The sequence below is a fragment of the Rhinopithecus roxellana genome, chromosome 2 (genome assembly GCF_007565055.1).
Source record: "Rhinopithecus roxellana isolate Shanxi Qingling chromosome 2, ASM756505v1, whole genome shotgun sequence".
Classification (NCBI taxonomy): Eukaryota; Metazoa; Chordata; class Mammalia; order Primates; family Cercopithecidae; genus Rhinopithecus; species Rhinopithecus roxellana.
Window position 1 is genome coordinate 24,826,703 of NC_044550.1, and position 16,465 is coordinate 24,843,167.

The window sequence follows — 16,465 nt, forward strand, 5'->3', positions numbered from 1 at the left end:
TGGGAAGAGGGATTACCTGTTGGATACTATGCCTATTACCTGGCTGATGAAATAATCTATACACCAAACCCCTGTGACATGCAACTTATTTATATAATAAACCTGCACACATACCTCTGAACCTAAAATAAATTTTTTTAAAATAAATATGATCTTAGGATGGCTTTTTTTATTACACTTTAAATTCTAGGGTACATATCTTAAGATGGTTTTTACAGCACAAAAGAACATACTCATTTCGTCCAAACATGGTAGTATTTTAATGACATGTTGAACATTTTTTTTTTTTTTTTTTTGAACTAGATGAGAGTTTCATTAGACTCTAACTAAAAACAGAGAGGGGTGATTACTATTTCCAGCCAGTTTCCCCATCACGATAGTCATGTAACAAACCAAGGCAATGTCGGTCTTGAGCCAGACTCACAGAGTCCCCTGGCCCTGGCCCTGGCCTCAGTACAGAGTCTCTGCATTGCTGCTCCGGGGCCGTTTGATCTTCTCGATATTTTTCAGGATCATGTCATGTAGAGTGACATATTGATTCCTCAGCTCTGATATGATGAGCCGAAGGCTGATATATTCTTTCTCATCAATCTCTGTCACGGTGCGGCGATAGTCCTCCACATGGGGATATTTAGCTATTTTAGAAACCAATTTGGCTCTTGTAATATAATATCTAGAAATCTGGTCCAGATAAGACGCAGCTTCACTCTCAACAGTTCTTAGCTCTGCAACTGTTTCCTCCTGAATAGACACCCCAAAGTTGTTTCCATCTTCTATCCTGGGAATCAGGAGCTGTACCCATATTTTGACCGTGTTACATTTCTCAATCCACAGCCGGATCTCAGGTTTCACTTTCTCAATAATGTCCACCAGCTGCTGGTTAACATTTTTATTTTGTTCATTTTTTATTAATTCTTCTTAGCATTAGAAAGAGTCTTTTGTTTCTTTCCTTTGTTTCGTTCACCAGTCTATATATTTTTTAATTTATTGTATTGCTTTCCATTTCTCAACTGAAAAGTAACTACCACAGAAATGAAATTTTATCTGTTCTGTGCAAGGTTGTAATCCTTATACAGAGGATGAAAGTTATAGTTCTTGGTATATGATAGGTGCTTACTAAATATTTGTCAAATAAAAAATAGATCAACAAATATTATTTAAACTGGAATGTAAAGAGCCAAGAGTTTTAAAAAAGAATAAGAGCTTCCAAAATCTGCATAGCAATATTAAAATAACTAAACATATGTAATTGGATTACCAGAAGAAGAAAAGATAGAGAATGGAGCAGAGGAAATATTTAAAGAGATAAATTCTGAGAATTTTCCAAAATTAACAAAAGACAAAACTTCACAGATCTAACAAACATAGAAAATATCCCCAAAATATAAATATCAAAAGAAGCCACACCTAGACATATCATAGTCAAACTGCTGAAACCAAATACTAAGACAAAATCTTCACCGTAGCCACGCATGGAAACAGGGTAGGGTGGAGGAGATATAACTTACAGAGGAAAAAAGATAAAAACTACGAAAGACCTCTTGTCAGCAACTGTAAATTAGGAGACAGTGGCGTGATTTAAAGCACTAGGTGCGTGGAGGGGAGGGAGAGTTAACTTAATGTATTAGGGTTCCCTACAGGGACAGAACTAAATTGTATATATATGCAATGCTGTGTGGAAAACCATATATATATATATGGTTTTATATATATGTGTCTCCAAACACACACATAAAAGAGAGTTTCTTAAGTATTAACTTACATGATTACAAGGTCCCACAATAGGCCATCTGCAAGCTGAGGAGCAAGGGGAACCAGTCTCAAAACTGAAGAACTTGGGGTCCAATGTTTGAGGGCAGGAAGCATCCAACATGGGAGAAAGATGTAGGCTGGGAGGCTAGGCCAGTCTCTCTTTTTCACATTTTTCTGCCTGCTTTATAGTCACTGGCAGCTAATTAGATTGTGCCCACCAGATTAAGGGTGGATCTGCCTTCCCCAGCCCACTGACTTTAATGTTAATTTCTTTTGGTAAGACCCTCACAGACACACTCAGGATCAATACTTTGTATCCTTCAATCCAAACAAGTTGACACTCAGTATTAACCATCGCAAGTCCACCCCTTGTCAATTTGAACCCATACACATCTCCTGAGATCATACATAATCTTCAAATAAAGACAATAATAAGGTCATAACTATGCCGTCGTACAACCGGAAACATACCAATCCCCAACCTAAATACTATTACATAAGGTTAACAATACTTAAATGCTAATATGAAATCAATAAATCTTATGTCACATGATAAAGGAAAAAGAAACAAAATAAGGATATTTTCCTAGTACACGCGTATACATGCACAAACATGTTTTTAGCAAAAGAAGGAGTACTCATGACAATTACAGTCCCCATTTCTGCAGCTGGTCATGTGGTCATAGCTGGTATTGATGACAACCTTCTTCTACTGCCCTTTCTGTATTCCCTTTGCCTTCAGCAAGCACCTCAACAGGTAGTAGTTTTTTTCCTGGTGGAATGACCCAAACCTTCATTCCTGAGGGGTCTGGGCCATTTGTAGTCCTGCCTGGAATGGGCTGTTGTAGTTTCCCATTGACCTTAATCACAGGGCATGGTAATACTAAGAGATGCCCTAGTGGATCTCCTGCATTGTATGCATACTCTTTCTTACATCCAATGTGGAGTAGTAGACTGATTTCATCTTGATAGTCCTCATCAATTACTCCAGCCAACACTGTAACTCTCTTCTTAGCCTGTTGACTTAAAGGTAGGAGGAGCGCAAAATGTCCAGGTGGCAATCTTAACTTCCAGTTTAATGGAATCGTTGTTGTGTCTCCTGGTGGCAGCATTCCTCCCTCTGGAAGTAAGACCTCTAGGCTAGCGGAACGTAATGTCGTGGGAACAGGAAGCAAAAATTTTGCTAGTGGATCACTAGGGGTTATGGCAAGTGGTGCCACTTTCACCTCCACCCCTTGATTCCTGGACCCATGAATTCTGGCTATGGTAGAAAAAGTACCATATATTGGATGCTGATTCAGAGCATACATGGCCTTCTGGAGAACTTTGCCCCAGCCCTGTAAAGTATTGTCACCTAGTTGGCACTGTAGTTGTGACTTCAAAAGGCCACTCCACCGTTCTATCAATCCAGCTGCTTCAGGATGATGGGGAACATGATAAGACCAGTGAATTCCATGAGCATGAGCCCACTGCCACACTTCTTTAGCCATAAAGTGAGTATCTTGGTCAGAGGCAATGCTGTGTGGAATACCATGATGGTGGATCAGGCATTCTGTGAGTCCATGGATGGTAGTCTTGGCAGAAGCATTGTGTTCAGGATAGGCAAACCCATATCCGGGGTAAGCGTCTATCCCAGTGATGGATAAACAAACCTCTGCCCTTTCCATGACAGAAGAGGTCCAATATACTTGACCTTCCGCCGGGTAGATGGCTGATCACTCTGAGGAATGGTGCCATATCGAGGTCTCAGTGTTGGTCTCTGGTGTGGCAAATTGAGCACTCAGCAATGGCAATAGCCAGGTCAGCCTTGGTGAGTGGAAGCCCATGTTGCTGAGCCCATGCATAACCATCCATCCCTGCCACCATGGCTGCTTTGTTCATGGGCCCATTGGGCAACAACGGGGGTGACTGGGGAAAGTGGTAGAGTGGTATCCACAGAACAGGTCATCCTATGTACTTGATTATTAAAATCCTCCTCTGCTGAGGTCACCTGTTGGTGAGCACTCACATGGGATACAAATATCTTCAGTTTTTGACCACTCAGAAAAGTCCATCCATGTACCCCTTCCCCAAATTTCTTTGTCACCAATTTTTTAATCATGCTTCTTCCAACCCTGACCATCCAGCCAAACCATTGGCTACAGCCCATGAATCAGTATATTATTGCACATCTGGCCATTTGGTGCACTGCTCAAAGTTCTGCCCCCTGGGAAGATTTCCCTTCACTGCTGTCCTTCAGGGATGTCCTAGAGTGGGGCTGTAATGCTCCAGCTATCCACTTTCGGGTAGTGTCTGCATATTGTGCAGAACCATCTGTGAAGCAGGCCCTAGTCTTCTCTTCCTCTGTCAACTGATCATAGGGAACTCCCCATGAGGCCATTGGTGCAGGGTGGGGAAGAGAAGGCAGGAGTGGAGACCACAATCATTTGAGTCACTTCCTCATGTAACTTACTTGTGACTTCAGGACCTGCTCAAGCCCGATCATGTGTATACCACTTCCATTTGATGATGGAATGATGCTCAGCACAACCTACTTTATGGCTAGATGAGTCAGAAAGCATCCAGTTCATGATAGGCAGTTCAGGTCACATGGTGACTTGATGACCCATAGTCAAATGTTCAGTTTTCACCAAAGCCCAGTAACAGGCCAAGAGCTGTCTCTCAAAAGGAGAGTAGTTATCTACAGAAGATGGCAGGGCCTTGCTCCAAAATCCTAGAGGCCTCCACTGTGATTCCCCTATGGGGTCCTACCAAAGGCTCCAAACAGCATCCCTATCTGCCACTGCCACCTCAAGCACCATTGGATCTGCTGGGTCGTATGGCCCAAGCGGCAGAGCAGCTTGCACAGCAGCCTGGAGCTGTTGCAGAACCTTCTCTTGTTCTGGACCCCACTCAAAACTGGCAGCCTTTTGGGTCGCTTGATAAATGGGTTGGAGTAACACATCCAGATGAAAAATGTCTCCAAAATCCAAATGGGCCCACTAGGCATTGTGCCTCTTTCTTGGTTGTACGAGGGCCCAATGCAGCAACTTATCACTCACCTTAGAAAGAACATTTTGACAAGCCGACACCACTGGACCCCACACCACTGGACCCCCTTTTACTGAGGTAGAAGGTCCCTGAATTTTAGTTGGATTTGTTTTCCATCTTCTGACACCTAATGTCTCACTAATAAGTCCAGTGTATTTGCTACTTCTTGCTCACTGGATCCAATCAGCATAACGTCATCAATGTAGTGAACTAGAGTGATACCTTGTGAAAGCAAAAGGTGATCAAGGTCTCTCTGAATAAGATTGTGACACAAAGCAGGAGAGTTGATATACCCCTGAAGTAGGTCAGTAAAGGTGTATTGCTGGCCTTGTCAGCTGAAGGCAAATTGCTTCTGGTGGGCCTTACAAACAGGAATGAAGAAAAAGGCATTCGTCAAGTCAATGGCTGCAGAGTAGGTACCAGGAGATGTGTTAATTTGCTCAAGCAATGAAACAGCAGCTGCAATTGGAGTCGCCTCTTGGTTAAGCTTATGATAATCCACTGTCATTCTCCAAGATCCATCTGTCTTCTGCACAGGCCAAATGGGAGAGTTGAACAGGGATGTGGTGGGAATTACCACCCCTGCATCTTTCAAGTCCTTGATAGTGGAACTAATTTCCAGTCTCTCTAGGGATGCAATATTGTTTTTGATTTACTATTTTTCTAGGTAGAGGCAGTTTTAGTGGCCTCCATTTGGCCTTTTCCACCATAATAGCCCTCACCCTACTAGTCAGGGAGCCAATTTGGGGGTTCTGCCAGCTGCTAAGTATGTCTATGCCAATTATGCATTCTGGCAGTGGGGATATGACCATAGGATGAGTCCAGTCATCCACTGGACCCACAGTAAGTTGGACCTGAACTAAAACTCCATTAATTACCTGACCTCCATAAGCCCCTATTTTACTGGAGGACCACAGTGACATTTTGGGTGACTCTATACATAGTACTTTTGACCATATGTAGAGAACCAAGGAACATAGTGAAGCTGGTTGGTTGCTCCTAAGTTCAGTGGACAAAGTGATGAAAGAAAACGATGAACTCAGGGATTCTGTCTCCTGGATTCAGAAGCAGATATTGAGCCTCAAATCTACTAAGGTTGCCCTGAGTGAGAGTCTTATCTTCTGTAGAGAAAGAGCTGAAATTGTGGAAAAACAGACACAAGCTTTTATCATTCGAGTGATTGACTTTTGTATAATGAACGTGTATCCTTTGCTTTCACTAAATTAAATTATTAGTTCTAGTAGCTTTTTGTAGATTCCTTAAAATTTTACATATAGATAATCATGTTTTCAGTGAATTAGTTTCACTTCTTTTTTCCAATCTTTAGCCCTTTATTTATATCAGGTTGGTGCAAAAGTAAATGCAGTTATTGCCATTATTTTTAATTACTCATAATGGCAAAACCTGCAATTATTTTTGCACCAACCTAACATTTCTTGCCATATAGCACTGGCTAGGAATTCCAATACAACATTGAATACAAGTGATGAGAGAAAACATCCCCACTTTATTCCAAAACTTAGAGGAAAATCATACAGTCTTTCACCACTAACTATAATAGCTGTAGTTTTTTTGTAGATATCCTTTGTCTGATTGCCAAAATAATTTTCTTCTACTCCTAGTTTGCTGGGAGCATTCATAATGAATTAATGTTGGCTTTTATCAAATTATTATTTAATGCCCATTGTGAGCAAATGAATTTTCTTTTTTAGTTTGTTAATATGATTAATTATATTAGTTAATATTTAAATGTTGAACCAACTTTGCATTCTTGGAATAAAACTTATTGGTCTTGAAGATTTTATATATGTATTATTAGATTCAATTTACCAAAATCTTGGTAAGCTGTTTTCAGTCACTATTTAACAGAAGTACTTGTCCTTTTATTTATTTATCTATTTGATAAATGCAATATATTAAAAACTAACTCTTTTTTTTTTTTTTTTTTTTTGAGGCAGAGTCTCGCTCTGTTGCCCAGTCTGGAGTGCAGTGGCCGGATCTCAGCTCACTGCAAGCTCTGCCTCCCGGGTTTACACTATTCTCCTGCCTCAGCCTCCCGAGTAGCTGGGACTATAGGCGCCCGCCACCTCGCCCGGCTAGTTTTTTTGTATTTTTTAGTAGAGACGGGGTTTCACCGTGTTAGCCAGGATGGTCTCGATCTCCTGACCTCGTGATCCGCCCATCTCGGCCTCCCAAAGTGCTGGGATTACAGGCTTGAGCCACCGCGCCCGGCAAAAACTAACTCTTTAATAACATGTTTCTTTTACTGTAATGCCTTTGTTTGCTTTTGTTATCAGAATAATGCTAGCCTCTGTAGTTACCGAAACAGTATAGTACTGATATAAGAGTAGGCACATAGACCAATGGAACAGAATAGAGAACCCAGAAATAAAGTCAAATGTGTACAGTCAACTAATCTTCAACAAAGCATACAAAAACATAAATTAGGGAATGGACATGCTATTTAACAAATGTTGCTGGGAAAACTGGCAAGTCACATGAAGAAGAATGAAATGGGATCCCTACCTCTCACCTTATCTAAAAATCAACTCAAGATGGATCAAAGACTTAAATATAAGACCTGAAACTATTAAAATTCTAGAAGACAACATTGAGAAAATTCTTCTAGACATCAGCCTAGGGAAAGACTTCATGACTAAGACCCCAAAAGCAAATGTGACAAAAATCAAAATAAATAAATGGGACCTAATGAAACTAAAAAGCTTCTGCACTGCAAAAGAAATAATCAGCAGAGTAAACAGACAATCCACAGAATGGGAGAAAATATTTGTAAACTATGCATCTTACAAAAGACTCATATCCAGAATCTATAAGGAACTCAAACAAATCAGCAAGAAAAAACAAATAATCCCATTAAAAAGTGGACAAAGCACATGATTAGGCATTTCTCAAAAGAAAATATACAAATGGCCAACAAACGTAGGAAAAATGCTTAATATTGCTAATCATCTGGGAAATTCAAATTAAAATCACAATGAGACACCTCCTTACTCCTGCAAGAAAGGCCATTACTGAAAAGCAAAAAAAGCAATAGATGTTGGCATGGATATGGGAAAAAGGGAAAGCTTATACAGTTCTGGTGAGAATGTAAATCGGTACAACCTCTATAGAGAACAGTATGGAGATTCCCTAAAGAACTAAGAAGTAGAACTACCATTTGATCCAGCAATCCCACTACTGGGTATCTAGCCAAAGGAAAAGAAGTAATTATATGAAAAAGATACTTGCACCCATGTGTTTATAGCAACACAATTCACAATTGCAAAGATGTGGAACCAACCTAAATGCCCATCAACTACAGAGTGAATAAATAAAATGCAGTATATATATACACCATGAAATACTACTCAGCCATTAAAAGAAATGAAATAATGTCTCTTGCTACAACTTAGATGGTGCTGGAGGCCATTAATCTAAGTGAAGTAACACAGGAGTGAAAAACCAAAAACAGCATTTCTCACTTATAAGTGGGAGCTAAGCTTTGAGTATGCAAAGGCATACAGAGTGATATAATAGACTTCAGAGACTCAGAAGGCAGAAGGTGGGGGGGGGTGGGTGCTAGGGATAGAAAACTACACTCTAGGTACTATGTACACTACTCGGGTGATGTGCTCTAAAATCTCAGAATTTACTACCATGTAATTCATCCATGTAACAAAAATCCGTTTGTATCCCAAAATCTATTAAAGCAAAAAAAAAAAAAAAAAAAAAAAAAATTTGCCAGGCACGGTGGCTCATGCCTGTAATCCCAGCACTTTGGGAGGCCGAGGAGGGTAGATCACCTAAGATCAGGAGTTCAAGAGCAGCCTGGCCAACATGGTGAAACCCCGACTCTACTAAAAATACAAAATTTAGCTAGGTGTGGTGGTGGGCACCTGTAATCCCAGCTACTCAGGAAGCTGAGGCAGGAGAATCTTTTGAACCTGGGAGGCGAAGGCTGCAGTGAGCCGAGATTGTGCCACTGCACTCCAACATGGGCAACAGAGTGAGACTGTGTCTTAAAAAAACCAACCAACAAACAACAACAACAACAAATTTGTAAAAAACAAGTAATCCTAGCCTCACAAAATGAGTTGAGATAAATTTTATTCTCTTTTTTGGGGGGGGTATGTTTGTGTAGATTTAATAATATTTCATTTTCTTAAATGTTTGTAAGAACTCACGAGTAAAACCAACTGCCTGAAGCTTTTTTGTTGTTGTGCTGTTTGTTTGTTTATTGTTTTGTATATTTGTCATGGGAAGGTTTTTAAATACACATTTAATATCTTTAAGAGATATATGACTACTTAGATTATCCATATCTTTTGTAGTTAACTTAGATAATTTACTGAACGTGTAAATTTTGTCTAATTTGTCAAATTTATTGGTATGAAGTTGCTCATAATTTTCCCCTACTTTTTTATGTCTGCAGGATTTTAGGAATGTCCATTCTCACATTCTTGATATTGGCAATCTCTGTCTTCTCAGTTTTGCTCATCAGTGTGATGTGAAGTTTAGCAATTAAGTGTCTCAAAAAAATAATTTTTGGCTCTTTTGTTATATTAATTACTTCTGTTTTATTTTCTGTTTTCTATTTCACTGATTTTGTCTCTCATTACTTCCTTCTTTCTGCTTAGTTGGGGTGTAATCATAAAGTGATTATACTCATTTTTTTCCTTCTTTCTGCTTAGTTGGGGTATAATCATAAAATGATTAGGTAATTGGTTTTAAATGTTTTTCTTCTTTAAGGTAGTTTGTAATGCTATGAATTTTCTTCTAATCAATTTTTAGTCATATCTCACACATTTTGATATGTTATAATTCAGCTCAACCCATTTTCCTCTTGGACCATTGACTTTTTATGTCTGTTATTAATTCTCAAATAGAGATTTTCCAAATATCTTTCTGTGACTGATTTCTAATAAAATTTTGTTGTGGTAAGAGAATGTACATTAAATTATTTCAATTTTTTAAATTTATTGAGACTTGTTTTAGGAACCAAATTATGATCTATTGTGGTAAATGTATCTTGAGCACTGGAAAAGAATATGTATTCTGCTGTTGTTGGTTGGAGTGTTCTAGAAATGTTAACTAAATTTAATTGGTAGTGATTTCCAAGTATTCTATATCCTTAGTGACTTCTAATCTTTTTCTATTAAATATTAAAATAAAGGTCTCCGTTGCGGCTATGTCTGCTCCTATCAGTTATTGCTTTGAAAAGAGTATATATTTAGAACATTATATCCTCTTGATGAATTCACCCATTTATCAATATGAATGGCCTTCATTATCTCTCTTTAATATTCTTTGCTCTGAAATATACTTATTAATATGTATTGATCATTCTTTTTGCTTTTTTCTTTTCTTTTTTTTTTTTTCTTTTGGAGACAGAGTCTTGCCCTGTTGCCCAGGCTGGAGTACAGTGGTGAGTTCTCAGCTCACTGAAACCTCCACCTCTCAGGATCAAGCGATTCTCGTGCCTCAGCCTCCCGAATAGCTGGGACTATAGGCACCCGCCACCATGCCTGGCTAATTTTTTATATTTTCATAAAGACGAGGTTTTATCATGTTGCCCAGGGTGATTTCAAACTCCTGATCTCGGGCAATCTGCCCACCTTGGCCTCTCAAAGTGGTAGGATTACAGGCGTCAGTCACTGTGCCTGGCCAATTTTCTGTATTTCTGATGCTCTGACATGTGGGCCTTGCTGACACTGGAAAGACTGTCCCTCCCAGGGATAGCCAATTCCTAGAGGAATTGTGTGAACAATTCAAATACAAATCAACAAATCCAGATCCCCTAACATCAACCATCTCCTTTTTTGGTCTTCACATGCACAGTCACTATTCCTTTCACCTAATCACCCCAGGGTCAGATACTAGACAACAAGAGACAGCCCTTTTATCCTAGAGCCCACTGAAATTATTCAAACCAGCCAAAATCCTAAGCCTGCTTATATTGCCTTGCTTTGCCTCTCCAGTAAGAACCACAAAAAGGGTCTTGCCCATGTGTCCCCCTCACTCCGTCTCCTGACCAACTTGGTGCCCTTCACATGCCCTTGTTGTTTGGCATGCCCTTCCTCTTGGGAACTATGAATAGCAAACTATCTTTTCAATGGCAATCATCTCCTAATTTGTTAGCCTCACCACACCAGGATAATAATAAAACCTACATCTTAAAACAATGTATAACTATGTTAATATAGCCACTTCAACTTTCTTTTGATTGTGTCCACAGAGTACATGTTTGTCTACATTTTTACTTTTATTACTTTTATCTTTATATTGAAAGTAGGCAGCATGCAGTTGGATTTTGCTTTTTTATCCAGTATGACAATTTCTGCCTTTTAAATGAACTATTTAGACCATTTACATTCACTTGAATTGTCAATAAAGTTGTATTTAAATCTACCACTGCTTTATGTGGGGTTTGGGGTTTTGTTGTTGTTGTTGTTGCAGAGTTCTTTGTTTCTTTATTTTTCTTTCCTTAGCATCTTTCCTGTTAATCATGTTTTTATTAATTCCACTTTATCTTCTTTGTTGGCCTGTTAACTATTCTTTGTTTTTTCAAGCAATTGCTTTAAGGTTGATATTATACGTGGCCTACCTTCAAGTAATATAGTATTTCACCAATTGTATAAAAACCTTAAAAGAATATACTTTGTTTTCTTCCTCCTACACCTGGCCTTTGTGCTATCATTGTCATATATTTTACTTCTATGTATAAATTCATAATATATTCTTATTATTTTGCCTTAAATAGTCAATTATCTTTCAAAAATATTTTTTAAATAAACGTATTTTATATTTTCCCAAATGTCTATCATTTCTGGCACTCTTCATTTGTTTTTGTAGATTCATATGTTCATCTTGTATCGTTTTCGTTCTGCCTTGAAGGGCTTCTTTCAAGGAAGAAGTGATCTGCTGCCAATGAATTACCTTGGCTTTTACATGTTTATATAAGTCCTTATTTGAATTTCATTTCTAAAAGATATTTTTGCTGGATATAGAATTCTAGGTGGAGTTTTTTAAAAATATGTCATTCCATATTAAAGATGTCTGGATGCATTATTTCTGATGAGAAGTCTGTTGTCTTCTCACTTTTGTTTCTCTGACTACTTTTTTTCTCTCACTACTTTGAAAACCTTATTATCTTTTATCACTGATTTTTAGAAATTTGATTATTTTGTATACTTCAGCATACTTTTTTATATATACATAAAAGTTTATATATATTGTTTATATATTTATATATTTTTATTTATATATAAAGTTATTTTTTAAAGTATATATAAATGTTTATATCTATTATCTATTATGTATTATATAGTTTGTATATAAAAGTATGTATATGTTATATACAAATTATATATATAATACATATAAATTATATATATTTTATATATATATTTTATATATTTATATATATAAATTATATTTTTTTGCTTCAGATTTATTGAACTACTGGGATGGTTGGTTTTATAGATTTCATCAAATTTATGGTCATTAGTGCTATAATATTTTTTCTTTCTCTCCATCTTTTATGTGGACTCCAAATCATACATATGTTTGGCTTCCTGATGTTGCCTTATAGCTCACTATTACTGCTGCTTTTCTCTGTATTAGTTTGGAAAGTGTCTTCAAGTTTATTAACTGTTTTCTTCTATGCCATGTCATCTGCTCTTTATCTTCCCTAGGCATTTTTCCAGATACTTTATGTTTTACCACTTTAACTTTTATTTTGAATTTTTAATACATTTCTTTTTTCTTCTCCTCATGTTCATCCTTTCTTCTACCATCTTGAATTGTTATAAGAGTTGTTTTCATGCCCTGTCTACCAATTTAATTATCAAATGTCATTCCTACATTTGTTCCTTCTGATAGATTTTTCTCTCCTTTGTGAGTAACATTGTTCTGCTTCTTTGAATTCCTGGTCATTTTTTACTAGATGCCAAATATTGAGTATTTTATGTTGTTGGGTGTTGGATTTTTTTTTTTTGTATTATTTTAAATATTTGGGGACTAGGTTTGTGGATGCAGTAAAGTTCCTTGGAATCTGTTTAATATGCTTGAGGCTTGCTTATAAGCTTTATTAGGTCAAATCCAAAACAGCTTTTAGTCTAGAGTTAATTTTCTCCCACTTCTGTGGCACTTTACTCAACATTCCATTTTTAGCATTTTTTTTTTCCTTTGGCATATGTGAACACAAACTGTTCCTAACTCTGTGTAAGTTCTGGGGGGTTTTCTGCCCACTCATTTCTCGTGATACCTTCTCCTCCTTTGGTAGTTTCCACAAGTGCAAGTGCAAATTAGTACTCAGCTAAAAACTCATGAGAACCCCCGTGCAGATCTTCTGACCTCTCTCCTTGAACAGCTCCCTCCTCTGCCTCACATATTCTAGCTGCAGAGGCTTCCCCAAACTCCGAATTCTGTCTCTTCATTTTAGCTAGACCACCAGGCTCTGTTCATGCTCCTCCCCTCTCTGCTGTGTCCTTTCAAGTAGTAAGCTAGGACAGTCATTGGGTACCTCTCATTGGTTTCTCTCCTTTTAGGGATTCTTGTCCTGTGCTGCCTATTTTCCAAAGGTTGAAAAGAACTGTTTCATATATTTTATACAGCTTTCTATTTGCCTATGGCCAGAGGGTAAATGTGGTACCTATTATTCCATCATGGTTAGAAGCGGAATGTTCATGCACTGGTTTTTAAAAGCTTCTCCCTGAAAGTGACAAGAGTCACTGATATTGTCTTATAGCTCACTATTAATGTGACAAGTGTCACTTTCACTCACAATTTATAATCAAAGTAAGCCATTTGGCCAACAATTCTAAAGGTAAAGGTAAAAGAAAGTAAATTCTACTATATACTTCAGAGAAAAACTGAGATATTTGTGAATGGAACTAATGACTTCCACTTTGCCTTAGACCATCCAGTGTAAGATTACTATAAAGAAAACATCTAGGCTAGTCCCATGAAATTTAGTCACATGCACCATAAGATTATTATTGCAATATTTCTCTTCGAACTCATACTTCTATTTAGTATAGTGATTACAGCTAAGGCTCCAAAGTAATTCAGGCTAGGGTGCAAATCCCCTTCTGCTGGTACCTGTCTGTGTGATATTGGACAAGTTAGTTAAACTTCCTTAGTTTCATTTTCTTCCCATATGAAATAAAAAAGTACTAATACCTACTCATAAGGTTTTTCCAAGGATTAAACAAACAATGCTGATAAAGCCCTTAGTCTAAAATCTTGTACAAGGTTAAGTGCTCAATAAATAGCATTTCATTATTGCTATTATGATTATTGACTATGTGCTGTAAAATGCTAGGCAGATGGCATAATGGTCACAGCTATCCTGATAGCATGTTTTTGGCTGCTTCCTATCACTTGACAGGACTTTGATTTAGGTCAAGATGGTTGGAACACAGTAAGACTCGAAGAGCTTATACTTGCTATTAGAAAAAGTTGGCCGGGTGGGCTGGCTCATGCCGGTAATCCCAGCACTTTGGGAGTCTGAGGCAGGTGGATTGCTTGAGCTCAGGAGTTCCACATCAGCCTGGGCAACATGGTGAAACCGTGTCTCTACAAAAAACACAAAAATTATCTGGGTGTGATGCCACGTGCCTATAGCTCCAGCTACTTGGGAGGTTGAGGAGGGAGGATCGATTGAACTCAGGTAGCAGAGGTTGCAGCGAGCCAATATTGTGCCACTGAACTCCAGCTTAAGTAATGGAGCAAGATCCTGTCTCTAAAAATAAATAAATAAATAAATAAAGCTGTTTACTTGTCTCTGAATATGAAGTCCAAATTAAGTATGTCAGTAGGCCCACATGTGGCTTATCCCCGCAGTTAAAGTTCTCATGTTATATGTTTCTTTACATGTAGAAAAGGAAAGAGGGGATTAGTTTGGTATTCTTTAAGGCATTTAGATACCTACTAATTAGCAATATAAATTGGTAAGGTCCCTCCTGCCCAGATGTGACAACAATTGACAGAAAAGAATTAATGCCAAGTTTTGAGAAATACACAATTTAACACGGAGTTCATCTGCAACACTATTCAACTTGAAATTTCCACATACACCCAACTCCCCAGGGACACCACTACCTGTCTGTGTAACCTTGGATAACTTGTGTAACCTTCCTTAGCTTCAGTTTCTTCCCATGTAAAATGAAAATAAGAATAAGAATACCTAGTCATAAGGCTTTTCCAAAGATTAGGTGACCAATGCAGGAAAAGCCTCTCACACAGAGCACTGTTCATGATTTTACCTCCTGTACTTTACCAAATGCATTTCCATCACCTGCAAGAACAGGTGAAAATGTGGTGGGACTTCTGTTGCTCTTGAAAAAAACTTAAGAAGCCCTGAAACTGGCAAAGTGCTTTTTAAGTCTCCTATGCAACTCAGCCAGGCTCACTAGCACACGCTCACATTTGTTGGCATTAAAACTCCCCTGCCATTCTAGGAATGGGAGTTCCTCGTGACCGTTTCAAGCAACTACGGGTTGATGATTTGTTAAACAGAATGAGAGAGGAGGGGATGGGGCACCAGTGGGTGGAATTGACTCCTCCGGCCCAAACTTTGCCTCAACAGAATTAATTTCGCAGTGCCTAGTGACACAACTGAGGCCCGTTGGGAAGTTCATGGGGGAGGAATAGCCTTTTCCAGACACTTTCAATGAATGACACACAGTACACAGCCTCCTGGACACATGGAATTATTCTCTTCATAGTTGACAGTACCAGCTCCTGTGTTGCTAGCTTGCATTTTTCTAGTTGGATGTTTTTTAAAGAGAGGGAATCAAAATAACCATCTGGTATATGGTGAGTGAACAAATCCCTGAAGGCATGTCTTGGTTTCTTGGCAACTCAGAATATCCATCTATATCAAATGAGCCCATCTAAGAGAAATTTTAGTCTCATTCTTAACTCATATTACCATTTGAAAAATCATAAATGGAGTTTTAGAATTTCCCCCCACCCCCTGAAAAAAAAAAAATGCCACAAAGGCATAGGCTGCTACATTAAATAGATGTGTCCCTAAAAAGTTTTAGGAAAAATTAGTATTTTGGAGGCTGAGTGCAGTGGCTCGCACCTGAATCCCAGCACGTTGGGAGGCCGAGGTGGATGGATCACTTGAGATCAGGGGTTTGAGCCCAGCCTGGGCAACATGGTAAAACCCCATCTCTACTAAAAATACAAAAAAAAGCTAGGTGTGGTGTTGGGTGCCTGTAATCCCAGCCATTAGGGAGACTGAGGCAGGAGAATCGCTTGAACCCAGGAGGCAGAGGTTGCAGTGAGCAGAGATTGCACTGCTGCACTCCAGCAGCCTGGACAACAGAGTGAGACTCCATCTCAAAAAAAAATCAATTAATTAATAATTTACAGAATATACTACATAGAGAAACAGAAAACACCTTAATAAAAATATTTATTAATATTGTGAAATTGTATTAAGATAATTGAGCAACTGAAAAGCCATAATATAGTACTAAATGAGAATATTGTGTGTTGTAAAGTGTATCCTTCTTGTAGTGAACATTAGTTGGTGGCATCCCTTGAATTTATTTCTCCCCATTCTAACTATACCAACAGTACCTAGAGTTCCTTTGAGATATCTCCTCCTCTATTCTTGGCCAAGTATTTTAGGTATAGGATGATTGATCATCCTCTTACCTTGGGTTCC

General features: G+C 38.3%; 1 pseudogene across 1 annotated transcript in view; it reads right to left on the reverse strand.

Annotated features, from left to right (window-relative positions):
• Positions 1-296: 296 nt before the first annotated feature.
• The window catches only part of LOC104682611, a 45,709-nt pseudogene continuing 29,540 nt past the window's right edge, over positions 297-16,465 (reverse strand). The window contains exon 2 of the transcript XR_004055055.1: positions 297-917. The product of XR_004055055.1 is annotated as a proteasome activator complex subunit 3 pseudogene (transcript). The remainder of the gene's footprint in view (positions 918-16,465) is intronic.